Source organism: Schistocerca gregaria, chromosome 8, assembly GCF_023897955.1.
Source record: "Schistocerca gregaria isolate iqSchGreg1 chromosome 8, iqSchGreg1.2, whole genome shotgun sequence".
NCBI classification, from domain to species: Eukaryota; Metazoa; Arthropoda; class Insecta; order Orthoptera; family Acrididae; genus Schistocerca; species Schistocerca gregaria.
This window is the reverse complement of record NC_064927.1, coordinates 48,773,260-48,786,395: the sequence shown is the minus strand read 5'-3', so window position 1 is coordinate 48,786,395 and position 13,136 is coordinate 48,773,260. Positions and strand designations below refer to the sequence as shown.

The following is a 13,136-nucleotide window of genomic DNA, read 5'->3' as shown; positions in this document are numbered from 1 at the left end:
CATAACTCACTCCATGAGGTTATTGCTACGGCATCTGTTATCAGCAGTCACAACTAGCAACACCAGTAACAGAAGAACGCACGCTAAGAATTTGAATGTGCAGTGGGATTTACATGAACACGGCGCAAGGCAGGTCTTTCCGACGTAGGCTTGAGAATCGTATGGGAACACTTGTACTGTTTCTACATTAAGTGCAGGAGTGGGAGGAGGGTGCCTCCTGCGAAGGAATAACAGCACGATTGCCAATTGTGGTTGCTAATCGTTCGCTTGTATCTGCCTAGACACATCTGCTGGCTGTGAATTATTCCACATGCATGCCGAGGTGAGCATGTAGGTGTGTTAAATTTTCTGGAGACGCTGGGTATCGATCACAGTACCTCTTACATGCTAAGCGAGCTCTCTACCATCTGAGCTACGCCTACACCACGACGAATGGTGCTACATACAGCCATATCAACGTCACAGACGATTGCACTCCCATTATTCCGCAGACAAACACTACTCTCTATGTATCCGTGAGGGTGTCTTTCAGGTTTCGTGCATTTTGTATCGAATCGTAGTTGGACACAATGAAAGTGGCACGCATAACGTCGAAAATAGAGTTCGGACACCTCTCTGAGTAAGACGAACGTGTTGTCCGCTCTCTACACTTCAATGAGGTTAAACCGTGATACCTAAGACAGATCTGCACTCGATGACACCTCGATAACAGCCGGTCCCCACACATAGATCTTGCTCTCCTTACGTCAGTACACATCATATCAGTCTGTGACGCTGCCTTTGCAACATCTTGCGTGCCTTTAGGTTCGCCGCGACCAACACTTACCATGCACTGACCACAAAACATTGAGGCGCCAGAGCTTGAACCCGGGACCTCTCACATGCAAAGCGAACGCTCTACCAACTGAGCTACGCTCCCATGCACGACTAAGCTGCGCTATTCTCCATTCTTTGCGACTCTGATGTGCACGGACACGATGGTTGGTTGGTTTGTAGCGGTGAAGGGACCAGAGTACAATGGCGCGGACACGTTCATATACAAAAGAGTTCCAAGTAGTTCCGATGCCCTGGTATTTCGAATGCAAATTCCGTCTGTTTTTAACGTCTTAAATTGAAAGAGCGGTCACAAATTGCTCCGTTTTCACTCCTTGTCGACAATCACACAGCACCTGAGGTAACAAGCACATCTCGAGCCCCATTGTGCACTCCATTGTTCATGCCAACTCGGGACCTCGCTCTTTACTACTGTGTACCACTCTTGTCGTCCAACTGCAAAACACTGAGCCACAAGTTTCCGCGTCTCCATTGCACTGCGCACACTACGAAACGCTCCCCAAACTTGGCACTCACCCATGCAGCCGACTTAACACGACGCTTACGCAACGCTCACGCTTGTGACAGCCTTATTTATACTTCGACGTCGCGCCAAAGCGAATGAGCACATTTCGCCTACGGATTAGGCCGACCACCTAGTGTGGCTGCTAGGTGTATGCAGGCAGCGAGCGGCTGCAAGCTTCCTGTGTTCGCACCTATGTCACCTGTGCTTGCTTGACAGAGACAGACTATTGCAAAACATACAACTCACTCCATGAGGTGATTGCTACGGCATCTGTTATCAGCAGTCACAACTAGCAACACCAGTAGCAGCCGACCGCACGCTAAGAATGGAATATGCAGTGGGATTTACGTGAACTCGGCGCAAGGCAGGTCGTTCCAACGTAGGCTTGAGAATCTTATGGGAACACTTGTACTGTTTCTACATGAAGTGCAGGAGTGGGAGGAGGGTGCTTCCTGCGCACGAATAACAGCACGCTTGCAATTGTGGAAGCTAATCGTTCGCTTGTATCTGCCTAGACAAATCTGCTGGCTGTGATTTATTCCACATGCATGCCGAGGTTCGTATGTAGGTGTGTTAAAACTTCTGGAGGCGCTGGGTGTCGATCCCAGTACCTCTTTTATGCTAAGCGAGCTCTCTACCGTCTTCTTTTTTTTTGTAATAATTTGTATTGAAGAAACTAAAAGTACATATATATTCACTATGCAGAGTTCTTCAAGGTACCATTCCATTTAAACATATACAAATAACTGTTATTTAAGCAAAAAAATAAATAAATACATTAAAAAGAAAAAACATTAAATACAACAAAGTATAACATATTCTGTCTTTTTGCTTTTTTTAAATTTTTTTATTATTATTATTATTTATTTATTTATTTATTTATTTATTTTTCTTTGGTGGATGCATGGGAACGTGGATAAGGGTGTTGCATCATGTGACAGTTATGCATGGTACACCCCAGCTTTGAGGGGTGTCAAGGAAGACGCTGTGGAGATAACCGGCAAAAGTTTGTCGGTAAGATGGTTTTCGGATGAGGGTGCTATGCGAGGTCAGAACTTTGTACCAGAAGTCAAGGACTGTATGCGGACCATTTTGAAAGAGGTATTCTAAAGCCAGTCCTGGAAACCAGATGAGATTATGGTGCTTAGCAAGAGGGTAGTGAAATGTCTGGGGCAACAACAAGAAATCCGGGGTTACCCTCGTTGGCGGGGCACGGAGGTAAAAGCCCACGATTCGTTGGATGAGAATCCATACGTTTTGTTTCAGGGGGCACGTAAGACGGTGCTTGTCGGTGTCTTCGAGCTGACAGTCAGGGAAGAGTGGGGAGGTGGCCAGTCCTATGCGATAAAGTCGACTGTTAGTCGGGAACGTTCCATAAACTAAAACATACCAGAGTGCAGACACAGACGACGGTAAAAAGGGTGCATGCACACACCCCCAAACTGTGCGCCAGTTAATGTCAGGATGCCGTAGCACCATGGGGTCGCAAGGGTTGGACAGCATAAACAAACGATAATAATCTTTTGTACGGGGAGGACGGGCGACTGGAAGATCGGCCTGAACATAGCTGAGTTCTATGAAACAATTGGCGACGTGGTACAATAATGGAGAAATAGGTGCCACATTGATCGGTGGATCGAGAGAAGCTGGTCGGAGGATATCTAAGAGACTACGTGTTAAGGACGGAACCGTCGCCTGCCAGTGCCGCAACAGAGTGTGGACAAAGAGTGCAGAAGATCGTGCCCGCACGTTGACGAGTCCGAGGCCACCTTTTGCAGGAGGCAATGTTAAAGTGCTGTAGCGGACTTTGAAAAGTGCCCCTGCTGACACGAAATATCCAAAGGCTGATTGGATGCGGCGGCCAAGGAGTAACGGCATTGGGAGGATCTGGGCGACGTGTACCAATTTAGGGGCTACATACATGTTGACATAGGACACACGTTGGAGTAGGTTTAAGTTCCGGAGCACTTGACCGCGGACATGGTGCCTAATCGACTGCAAAAGCCGCCGGTATGCCAGGGCCACTGAGCGGTGTGTGGAGCTCGTAAATTCGATACCCAAGTAACGAAGGGTGGTACTGACAGGGAGTGGGTTCGGCACCATAGCCGGGAGGCCGCGCCCAATGTGCATCATAGTTCATTTACGGACATTAAGAATGCTACCAGAAAGATGTCCATACTGGTGGATCCATTGGATGGCGTCATTGAGTTCCGTGGAGGAGCAGGTGAGAAAGAGGAGATCGTCCGCATAAGCCCTACAGTGAAAAGTGTAGTCACGCAAAGTGAGGCCCTGCAGTCTAGAGGTAAGTCCAGTGATGCGGGGCTCAAGTGCAATGGCATATAGTAAAGTAGACATAGGGCATCCTTGACGTACAGAGCGGCGTATAGGAATCGGTCCTACAAGCCTCCCATTGACTTGTACCATCGAGACGGCGGGAAGTAGTAACCGGCGAATGGCATCGACAAAAAGTAATGGGAACCCCATACGTGTCGCCACCATGAGGAGGAATGGGTGTCGAACGCGATCAAAGGCACTCGTGAAATCGACGGATACCAGTGCTGTACGAAGGCGACAAACCGACGCCAGTGCAATGAGGTCACGGCATTCTCCTAGGGCTGTTTGTAAGGTGGCCCCACAACCACGTGCAGTCTGCTCAGGTGAAAGGACCGTAGGTACGGGCACTGCTAAGAGGCGTGCATAGATTTTATAGTCTGCATTCAGGAGTGTAAGGGGGCGATATGCAGAGACATGAGACCCTCCCTTCGGTTTAGGCACAGGTAGAAGAATGCCAGTGACGTATTCAGGTGGAATTGGAAAGGATGGAGTAAAGAGTTCCTGAATCATTTCCGTCCAGCGAGGAAGCATCAACGTGGTGAACGCCCGGTAAAACTCCACTGGGAGACCATCTGGTCCTGGTGATTTGTTCTTGGCCCCTCTGTTGATCGCATCTACTACGTCTTCTGCGGTGACTGCAGACATCATGGACGTTGACTCCGCTACGGTGAGTGTCCGGTCAGGGGAAGGACGGAGATCATCAGGAATGGGCGTCGCCATCTGTTCATCATCATAAAATTGGCGATAATGTTCAGCAAAGGCAGACACCACCGCCGCCTGTGTTGTGTGGTGAACACCATCGGATGTCGTGATGTGGGAGACGAAGAGTCGACGTCGACGACTGTGGTCGGAGGCGGCATGGATTGTGGATGGGGTTTCGACGTGGAGGAGGTCTTGTCGTCGGGAACGCACCACGACACCATGCAGTCGTGCACGTTGAAGAGAGAGGAGACGAGCTTTGGTACGTTGTCGTTCCCTATGGGTGTCAGGTGATGGAGGGAGTGCATCGAGCTCACGGAGGACGGCGTAGTAAAAATTTGTGGTGTCTCGATGCCATGCTGCTGCTTCCTTGCCACATTGTATGAAGGCCTTTCTGATCGCAGGTTTGGCACATTTGAGCCACCAATGGAACGTGGATGTGTACTGCGGAAGGCGTCTTTCGCAAGACGCCCACGTAGTGGCAATACATTATCGGCAGTGTGGATCATTAAGGAGGGAGGTATTAAGCTTCCAGTAACCTCTGCTGCGCCACACTGACTGAGGTGGCAGAGCCAGGGAGCAAATGACGGCGCAGGGACCACCGTTCAGCTTGGGCGATGTCATTGCCAAGGTGGGCAGAGACATATAACCGGTCCAGTCTGCTCGCAGAATGTGCTGTATAATGGGTGAAACCGGGGGTATTGCCATGAATTTTCTCCCAAACATCCACTAGGTGAAAATCTTCGATTAAGGTGAGAAGCGCCGGGCATGGCGAATAACCAGGCATTTGGCCCTGCGGATGGAGGACACAGTTGAAATCGCCTCCCATGATAAGGCGATCATAGCGTCCAGAAAACAGGTGCGCCACGTCATGTCCGAAGAAAGTGGACCGCTGCCGACGGTTCGTGGAGCCAGACGGTGCGTAGATATTGATGACGCGCGTGTCGCAGATGGTAACAGCCATGCCTCTTCCACAGCGAAGGATTGTCGTGTCCTTGAGTGGGATTCCTTCGCGTATGTAGAAAGCCACTTCACGCCCTGATTGATCACATGTGGACGTGTATGAGTCGTAGCCGTAGACTGGTGGTAGTGTGACAACGCGTACTTCCTGAAGAAGGGCGACGTCGATGTCAGAGGCCCGAAGCATGTCACATAGGAGTTGCAGCTTGGGTACAGTGCCGATCATGTTGATGTTCAGCGTTGCAAACCGATACGTTTGTTTCAGTGGTTGTGGACGCGCATCTACCATCACCAAGGCAAGTAAGAGGAGGGCACCGACAGGAAGTCCCGTCCCATCAGGTGCAGGGCCTCGCTTTTGATGTTAACAGGCAGCCTTGTCCGGCGGAGGCAACTCATCCGGAGGAGGGGGCGTATCTTCCGCAATCTCGTCGGCCCATGCTCCTATGCCATGGGTCCGTCCAATGTCCATGGAAATTGCGTCGTGGTGAGAGGGATCTGGAGTTGTCGGCGGGGAGACGGACGTCTCAACCGGCGCACCGATCGTTACATTGTGCGTGGCAACCTCCATAGAGGTCCCGTCCTGCGAAATGTCTTGATCATCGTGAAAGTTGTCCGCCGACCTCTGCATGGAAATGTCGGTTGGTTGGGTGTCGTCTTCGTCGTCGCGGGTGGCGACGCTTTGAGAGCCCGTGGGTGAACGGCGACGGCGTTTGCGCCTACGTGGCGAGCGTTGTTTGCGAACGTGTTCCTCAGTGTCGGACGACGGCAAGGAAGAGCGTCGACCTGGTTCGAATGCGTCGGTGGGTACAATGAAATTGTGAAACAGGTGTTGTGAAGAAGTACTGTTCTCTTCAGCGTCCGGTGCGGGAGCCTGTTCGGCGGGAAGGTTGTCAGGTGGGACGTCCGCACCATCCATAGGTGACTGGGATGGTGGGACGTGCCGATCGGAAGGAACGGGCGACGGACTGGACGAAACTGTAGACGTGGCAAGAGCCGCTGCGTAAGTGACCGGTAGGGCGGTCATAGTGGGTGTGACGGACGCTTCCGACAACGGGAGCTGCGCGACACGTCGTTGAAAGCATTCAGACCGTAGGTGACCTTCTTTCCCGCAACCGGACAAGGTTCGAGGTTGGCCGTCGTACATTATAATGGCACGGCAGCCTCCGATACGTAGATAAGAAGGTACGTGTTTCTGCAACTGGATGCGGACCTGTCTAACACCGTTTAAAACGGGATAGGTCTGAAATTGTACCCATCGTTCGGCAACATGTTCCAGAACGTTGCCATAGGGACGGAGCGCCTCAATGACGACGTCTGCAGGCAGTTCGAACGGCAGTTCGAAGATCCTTATAGTCCGTGTGCCGAGACCTGCGTGATCGACGGTAACGGGTCCGACGTTGCCGTCGGAATGGCAGAAGCGCAGTCCACGTTTTGCCTCTTGAAGCACCTGGTCGCACGCCGCACCGTTGATCATTTTGACGTAGACGGTACTGCTAACTATCGACAAGTGGATACCAATTAGATCCGTTGGTGGTATCTTAACTTCATCGCGAATAAATCGTTCTACCTCCTGGGCCTTGAGTCGGGCAAAGTCGGAACAAAAGTTGAAACGTAATGTCTTCTTCCGATAGTTGTGCGCCATGGTGGTCTAGAAGGGAAAACGGCACTTACAGCGGCCGAAGTAAACACAAACACACAGTGCGCGCCTCGCCCGCAGCGCTCTGGCGCGTGACCGGCTCGCAGCACTGCCGGCTGCAGACTGCCATCTGAGCTACTCCTCCCCCATGACGAATAGTGCTACATACAGCCATATCAACGTCACAGACCCTTGCACTCCCATTATTCCGCAGACAAACACTACTCTCTATGTATCCGTGAGGGTGTCTTTCAGGTTTCGTGCATTTTGTATCGAATCGTAGTTGGCCACAATGAAAGTGGCACGCATAACGTCGAAAATAGAGTTCGGACACCGCTCTGAGTAAGACGAACGTTTTGTCCGATCTCTACACTTCAATGAGTTTAAGCCGTGATACCTAAGACAGATCTGCACTCGATGACACCTCGATAACAGCCGGTCCCCACACATACATCTTGCGCTCCTTACGTCAGTATACATCATATCAGTCTGTGACGCTGCCATTGCAACATCTTGCGTCCCTTTAGGTTCGCCGCGACCAACACTAACCATGCACTGACCACAAAACTTTGAGGCGCCGGAGCTTGAACCAGGGACCTCTCACATGCAATGCGAACGCTCTATCAACTGAGATACGCTCCCACGCACGACTAAGCTGCGCTATTCTCCATTCTTTGCGACTCTGATGTGCACGGACACGATGGTTGGTTCTTTTGTAGCGGTGAAGGGACCAGAGTACAGTGGCGCGGACACGTTCATATACACAAGAGTTCCAAGTAGTTCCGATGCTCTGGTATTACGAATGCAAATTCTGTCTGTTTATAAAGTCTTAAATTGAAAGGGCGGCCACAAATTGCTCCGTTTTCACTCCTTGTCGACAATCACACGGCACCTGAGGTAACAAGCACATCTCGAGCCCCATTGTGCACTCCATTGTTCATGCCAACTCGGGACCTCGCTCTTTACTACTGTGTACCACTCTTGTCGTCCAACTGCAAAAGACTGGGCCACAACAAGTTTCCGCGTCTCCATTGCTCTGCGCACACTACGAAACGCTCCCCAAACTTGGCACTCAACTATGCAGCCGACTTTTCCGACTTAGCACGACGCTGACGCTTTTTTTTCTTTATTGTTATTTTATACCTATACATAGGTAGGCCAGCAGCGGCATAACTAAGCCGCTCTTCGGCCACAGACATGAACATAGTACAAGCAGTAAGAGATACAAAGAGACATGGAGGTTAAAAAACAGTAGACAAATAGAGTATAATAACAGAAGCCGTTCACTGTGGAGCAGTCAAGTTAAAAGCGATTCACACAGCACATAACGCAGAGATACAAAGTAGCACACGTGAACGATGGAGCACGGAACAAGAGACACGGATGCATTAACAGGACGACAAAACACATAAGCACTGCGGCGACAATCTCCGGCGGTTGGTGATGCTCAGGTCGTATGAGTAAGGCTGGGGACCTGCCAGAGGGAAGGGGCAAGGGTAGGAGAGAATGGGGGAGGGGTTGATGCCAATGGGGAGAGGATGGGAGAGGGAGGGGTGGTTTGTGGAAGCCCAGGGAGAGGGGGAGGGGAGGGAAGGAGGGAGGGAGAGAAGGGAGAGAGGGTGCCCACAGGATAAGGAGAGGAGAGGGAAGGCAAGAGGAGAGGAGGGCATCATCTGGGAGGGGGAGTTGGCGGAAGCCACCTTGGGAGAGGGTGTGGAGTGTGTGAAGATGGAGAGCAGGTATGATACAGGAGTACAGGTGCGGCAGCCGGTTGGGGTGGGAGAGAATGGGAGAGAGATGCGGGTGGGGAGGATCAAGCTTGCGGGAGGTGTATAGGATCCATATCCGTTCGAGGAAAAGGAGGAGGTGTGGGAAGGGGATGAGGTCATAGAGGATCCGCGGGGGGGAAGGGAGGCGGATGCGATAGGGGAGGCGGAGTGCATGGCGTTCAAGGATTTGGAGGGATTGGTAAAAGGTAGGAGGGGCGGAGATCCAGGCGGGATGGGCATAACAAAGGATAGGACGGATGAGGGATTTATAGGTGTGGAGGACGGTGGACGGGTCCAGACCCCATGTGCGGCCAGAGAGGAGCTTGAGGAGGCGGAGTCGGGAGCGTGCCTTGGCTTGGATTGTCCGGAGATGAGGGGTCCAGGAGAGGCGACGATCAAGGGTGACGCCAAGGTACGTGAGGGTGAGGTTAATAGGACGGCCATAAATGGTAAGATAGAAATCAAGGAGACGGAAGGAAGGGGTGGTTTTGCCTACCATGATTGGCTGGGTCTTGGAAGGATTGACCTTGAGCAACCACTGGTTACACCAAGAGGTGAACCGGTCAAGATGGGATTGGAGAAGGTGCTGGGAGCGTTGCAGGGTGGGGGCGAGGGCTAGGAAAGCGGTGTCATCGGCGTACTGGAGAAGGTGTAGGGGGGGGGGGGTGCAGGCGTAGGCATGTCCGCCGTATAAAGAAGGTAAAGAAGAGGGTAAAGGACGGAGCCTTGGGCACACCGGCGGAGGGGTAGAAGGTGTAGGAATCCGTGTTGTGGATGGTGACATAGGAAGGATGGTGGGAAATGAAGGAGGCGACCAGACGGACGTAGTTTATGGGAAGGGCAAATGTTTGGAGCTTGAAGAGGAGTCCAGAATGCCGGACACGGTCATATGCGCGTTCCAGGTCGAGGGAGAGGAAGATGGCAGAGCGACGGGATTGAGTTGTTCTGAGAGGAGGTGAGTGAGGTGAAGGAGAAGGTCATCGGCAGAGAAGGATGACCGAAAGCCACATTGGGTGGAGGGAAGGAAGCGGTGCTGGTGGAGGTGCTGGTGAATGCGGCGGGTGAGAATAGATTCCAGGACGTTACTGAAGACCGAGGTAAGGCTTATAGGACAGTAGGAGGAGACAGCGGAAGGAGGTTTATCAGGTTTGAGGAACATTAGGATCGGGAAGTTTTCAACAGGTTGGGGTAGAAGCCGGTGGACAAGACCACATTGTACAGTCTGGCCAGGGTGGAGAGGAAGGAGGCGGGAGCTTCACGGAGGTGACGGTAAGTAACACGGTCTTGACCAGGAGTGGTGTTGCGTTTGGTGCGGAGTATATCTAGGATGTCTTGAGTAGTGATAGGGGTATTGAGTTCGGTGTGTGTAATGATGACCAAGTATTGGAAGCCAGGAGCGAGTGGAGGGACAGAGGTGTCAGTTCGATCGCAGACATCGGGGAAGAGGGAATAATCGAACTGGGGATCGTCAGGGATGGTAAAGATATCTGTGAGGTAGGAGGCTAAATTGTTGGCCTTACTAAGGTTGTCAGGAAAGGGACGGTCATTATGGAGGAGAGGATAGTAAGGGGGGTTTTAGATCCGGTAAGGCGGCGGAAGGCAGACCAGTACTTGGACGAGTTAAGAGGTAGGGTAGCATTAAGACGGCTGCATGTCTGTCGCCAGTCCCGGCGTTTCTTAGAAGGAGGAGATCGGCCTGTGGGGGTAAAGTGGGACGGTGCGGGTGGATAGCGATGGTAGGGATGTGGGCCTCCATGGCCTCAGACAAGGTCTGCTGGAGAAAGGACGCGGCATGGGTGATGTCATCATGTTGGTGGTAGGTGAGGGGGTGGCTATCGACTCGGGCAGTAAGGGTATCCCGGTAGGCATTCCAGTCGGCACGGGAGTAATCATGGACATACTTGGGGGGTGGGTCAAGGCGAGGGTCGGGACAGGGGCGACGACCGTCAGATATGTTAAGGAGGACAGGGAGATGGTCACTGCCAATAGGATCAAGGACGTCCACCGCTATGAGGCCAAGGAGGTTGGGGGAGGCTAGGACGACATCGGGTGTGGTATTGGATTCAGGGCGGGTGTGTTGGGGAAGAGGAAGGACATCTCCTTGGAGGGTGGCGAGGAACCGATGCCAACATTGTAGCTGGGCAGCGGAGCGACTATGGATGTTAAGGTCAGCGGCAATCACGTAGGAGGAGAAGGTACAGTCGATGTGGGAAAGGAATTCGAAAGGAATAGGGGCAGTGGAGCGGACATAAATGGTGGCACAGGTAATGGTGAGGCAGGGGAATAAGAGGCTGAGGATCAGATGTTCTGTGGGGTCAGGAAGGAGGGGTTGGAGCCGAACCGGGATCTGGCGGTGGTGGCCAATGGCGACTCCTCCACGCGCTATTGGGAGGGGATTGTCGGAGCGATGAAGGAGGAAGGAGGAGGTGTGGACGGTGATGTGGGGCTGGAGAAAGGTTTCGTTCAGGAGGAAGGCATCCACGCGGTGGGTCGTGAGTGTATGCAGAAGGAGGTTCTTGTTGACAGGAAGGGAGCGGATGTTATTGAACAAGATACGGTGCTGTCCCGCCATGATGGGAATTTAGACGAGGGTGTAAAGACAGGAGAAGGTGAAGTGGGCCTGGTTATGGGAGTAGGTGGCATAGATATTGAGATGGAACACGGAGCATGTGGCGAGGGATATCTGCTGGAGGGTGTGGGGGCGCTAAAAAGGATGGACGTTTTGGAGGACAATGGTGACAAAGCAGATGATGTCCTCGGCAGTGGGGGGGGGGGGACGAAATGAGTTACCAGGGGGGGTAGGGTCATCCAGAGGGCGGACAGGGATGGTGAGTTCAGGAGTGGAAGGGGCTGGTCGAGCCTTGCATTTCTGGGAGTATGTGGGGTGAGGGAGGTTACAGGTGTTGCAGGATGGAGGGAACTGAAGGTTGGGGCACTGCCGGAGGAAGTGCGCTTGCTTGCAGTGCGGGCAGACAGGGGACTCGCGGCACTCAGATGTTGGGTGTGCATTATAGCTCAGGCACTTCTGGCATCGGATGGACTGGGGAGGGGAGCGGGAAGGGTCGACCTTGTAGCGGCGGTTGAATAGGAGGGCACCCTCCTTAAGGAGAAGGTCGATCGAAGGAGCGTGCTCAGAAAAAACCCGCAAAACGCGGGTGGGGCCGGCAGGGTTGTGGATCCGGCGAACGGCACGAACATCGAGGTAGGGATGCGCCTTAAGCTCTGCCAACACCTCCTCCTCCGTGATCGTCGGACTAAGCCGAGTGATCAGGGCGGTGAGGGTTGGCGGGCGACGCAGGGGTTGTTGACAGGAGGAGGAAGGGGAAGGAGCAGGGGCGAGAGAGGCATTGGGGCCGAAGCGGGTAATGGGGATGCGGGATAGGATGTCGGTGTGGAGGGTGGGGCTAGAGAAGGTGATAAGGACGGAGTCCCTACGGGGGGTGAGAAGGGAGATAGGGGCGCCAGGAAAGTATTGGTGGAGGAGCAAGGTGAGGTTGCGGGCCTCCAGGAGAGAGGGATCTGGATGGGAAAGGAGGTATCTGTAGGAGGGGGTGGTAGAGGAAGCGGTAGAAGGGGCGGGCGGGGAGACATCCATGGCATCTTTGGGGGGAGGAGGTGGAAGGGGCTGTGATTTCTTGGGAGTGGAGTAGGCAGGGGTGCCACTTGGACGTTTTACAGGATGGGAAGAGAAGTGGGGTACAGGAGCAACTGGGAGATGGTGGGAGGAGGCAGGTCCCGGCAGTGGTGCTGGGGCCGGTGCTGCAGATGATGCAGGTGCGGGCGCAGGTGCTGGTGCTGGTGCTGGTGCTGGTGAAGGTGCGGCATAGGTGGTGGTAGGGGTGTTCATGGTGAAATGAAACAACTGAACGGGATAAGGGAAAAACAAACACTAAATGAAGACGAAGATGAAGACGAACACTACACTACATTGCACAAGTCCAGGAAAGTGAAGACGGTGGCGGCGGCTGCTGCTGCGACGGCGGGGAGCGGGGTCCGGGGCCCCGCCCTGCTGCTGCGGCGGCGGAGGAGGACGGGCTCGGCGGCGGGCTGGCGGAGGCGGCGGCGATGACGACGAACGGGGCAGACTGCGTCAGCCAGCGACGAGAACGGCGAGCAGGAAGTGCTGCACCGGCGACAGAAGTCGCGCTGCGGTTGCGGCGGCTGCTGCTGCTGCTGCTGACACTGGTGCCTGCGCTGCCGGAACTGTTGGAACTGCTGGAACTGCTGGAACTGCTGGAACTGCTGGAACTGCGACAGGAACCGCTACTGGAACTGCTGCTGCTCCTGCTGCTGCTGCTGCTGCTGCTGCTGCTGCTAAACCTATCGCTTCGACGATTGCGGAAATCAATCCTCGAAGGGCGCAACTCTCTCGAGTTCCGCCGAAGAAGACGCTCACGCT

The 13,136-nt window shown here is 53.4% G+C and overlaps 1 non-coding gene across 1 annotated transcript; it reads right to left on the bottom strand.

Annotated features, from left to right (window-relative positions):
- Positions 1 to 846: 846 nt before the first annotated feature.
- On the bottom strand, positions 847 to 920 carry Trnaa-ugc (transfer RNA alanine (anticodon UGC)). The gene has a single exon. It is a non-coding gene; the product is annotated as a tRNA-Ala (tRNA).
- Positions 921 to 13,136: the final 12,216 nt, after the last annotated feature.